Source organism: Oncorhynchus clarkii, unplaced genomic scaffold, assembly GCF_045791955.1.
Source record: "Oncorhynchus clarkii lewisi isolate Uvic-CL-2024 unplaced genomic scaffold, UVic_Ocla_1.0 unplaced_contig_7032_pilon_pilon, whole genome shotgun sequence".
NCBI lineage: Eukaryota > Metazoa > Chordata > Actinopteri > Salmoniformes > Salmonidae > Oncorhynchus > Oncorhynchus clarkii.
The window spans coordinates 227,501-230,000 of record NW_027260853.1 but is presented as its reverse complement, the minus strand read 5'-3'; the positions used below and the strand labels follow the sequence as shown (position 1 = coordinate 230,000).

At 45.3% G+C, this 2,500-nt stretch overlaps 1 non-coding gene across 1 annotated transcript; it reads left to right on the top strand.

Annotated features, from left to right (window-relative positions):
* The first annotated feature begins 2,255 nt into the window (after positions 1-2,255).
* On the top strand, positions 2,256-2,331 carry trnaa-cgc (transfer RNA alanine (anticodon CGC)). Its single transcript has one exon. It is a non-coding gene; the product is annotated as a tRNA-Ala (tRNA).
* The last annotated feature ends 169 nt before the right edge of the window (positions 2,332-2,500 follow it).

Genomic DNA, 2,500 nt, shown 5'->3' with positions numbered 1-2,500 from the left:
ATACATAAAGTGAATTCATTTCTAAACTGTAAAACACATATGTTTGAAAATAGCCGCTCACGCACGCGCTCACACATGCACACACACACACACACTCACGCACGCACGCACGCACGCAGTCACACGCACGCACGCACAAACACACACGCACACACAGCTCTGACTTAAATTAGTCTGACAAAGATCGATAGAAAGTGCTGCATTGTAGGGAGCCGACCAGCAAGTAGTGTGTGTGTGTGTGTGTGTGTGTGTGTGTGTGTGTGTGTGTGTCTGTGTGTGTGTGTCTGTGTGTGTGTGTGTGTGTGTGTGTGTGAGGATTCATATCTGTTTCTTCCACCAGATTATCCCTTTGTGAATCTGTCACTTCACATCCTGTTTAACACAGAGTTCATCACACACACACACACACACACACACACACACACACACACACACACACACACACACACACACACACACACACACACACACACACACACACACACACACACAGCATAGAACACGCAGGGCCGACAGGGAGAGAGAGGGACATGGAATATGACAGAGGAGATCGGGATATGGTCAAATATATTTCTACTACGGCCGTAGGTCACAATCTGAGTGTGAGGGGGTAATGCCTTTAACAAACACAATCTGAGTGTGAGGGGGTAATGCCTTTAACAAACACAATCTGAGTGTGAGGGGGTAATGCCTTTAACAAACACAATGTGAGTCTGAGGGGGTAATGCCTTTAACAAACACAATGTGAGTCTGAGGGGGTAATGCCTTTAACAAACACAATGTGAGTCTGAGGGGGTAATGCCTTTAACAAACACAATCTGAGTGTGAGGGGGTAATGCCTTTAACAAACACAATGTGAGTCTGAGGGGGTAATGCCTTTAACAAACACAATCTGAGTGTGAGGGGGTAATGCCTTTAACAAACACAATGTGAGTCTGAGGGGGTAATGCCTTTAACAAACACAATGTGAGTCTGAGGGGGTAATGCCTTTAACAAACACAATCTGAGTGTGAGGGGGTAATGCCTTTAACAAACACAATGTGAGTCTGAGGGGGTAATGCCTTTAACAAACACAATCTGAGTGTGAGGGGGTAATGCCTTTAACAAACACAATCTGAGTGTGAGGGGGTAATGCCTTTAACAAACACAATGTGGGTCTGAGGGGGTAATGCCTTTAACAAACACAATCTGAGTGTGAAGGGGTAATGCCTTTAACAAACACAATGTGAGTCTGAGGGGGTAATGCCTTTAACAAACACAACCTCTTTCTCCTTCTCTGTCAGCATTTTCACCCTCTCTCTTACTGTCTCCATCCATCAGTCTCTCTCTTACTGTTTCCATCCACCAGCCTCTCTCTTACTATCTCCATCCATCAGTCTCTCTCTTATTATCTCCATCCCTCCGTCTCTCTCATACTGTCTCCATTCATCAGTCTCTCTTACTGTCTCCATCCATCAGTCTCTCTTACTGTCTCCATCCATCAGTCTCTCTTACTGTCTCCATCCATCAGTCTCTCTCTTACTGTCTCCATCCATCAGTCTCTCTTACTGTCTCCATCCATCAGTCTCTCTCTTACTGTCTCCATCCATCAGTTTCTCTTACTGTCTCCATCCATCAGTCTCTCTTACTGTCTCCATCCACCAGTCTCTCTCTTACTGTCTCCATCCATCAGTCTCTCTCTTACTGTCTCCATCCATCAGTCTCTCTCTTACTGTCTCCATCCATCAGTCTCTCTCTTACTGTCTCCATCCATCAGTCTCTCTCTTACTGTCTCCATCCATCAGTCTCTCTCTTACTGTCTCCATCCACCAGTCTCTCTCTTACTGTCTCCATCCATCAGTCTCTCTTAGTGTCTCCAGCCTCCAGCCTCTCTCTTACTGTCTCCATCCATCAGTCTCTCTTAGTGTCTCCAGCCACCAGCCTCTCTCTTACTGTCTCCATCCATCAGTCTCTCTTAGTGTCTCCAGCCACCAGCCTCTCTCTTACTGTCTCCTTCCATCAGTCTCTCTCCTATTATCTCTCTCTGTCTCTCTCTGTCTCTCTGGGGGAGTGTATTAATGTCTGACAGTCTGACCTGATGACCCTGTCAAATCAGATCTACTCTGTCTGTTTGACTGTCTCTCTCTCTCTCTCTCTTTTTTGAGTGGAGCTCAGGGCTGGTGAATTAGTCACATTTGAAAACGTTTAATTAATGTTGAAGAGCTTAGTTATCACTGGCAGGAGATAGGTTGGACAGAGAAAGAGGAGAAAGATGAGGTTCTGTGTGGCTCAGTTGGTAGAGCGTGGCACTCGCAACGCCAGGGTTGTGGGTTCGATTCCCACAAGAAACCAGCATGAAAATGTTTTTAAAAAACCATATGGGTTTCTCTCCTTTTTTCGTTCAGAAAAACCTCTTGGTCATGTTATGTCATGGTTACGACAGAACAACACTTCATTTAAAGGCCTATAATGTGTTGGTTTACTAAAACTGGTCTCTCTCTCTCTTATACACTCTCATTAT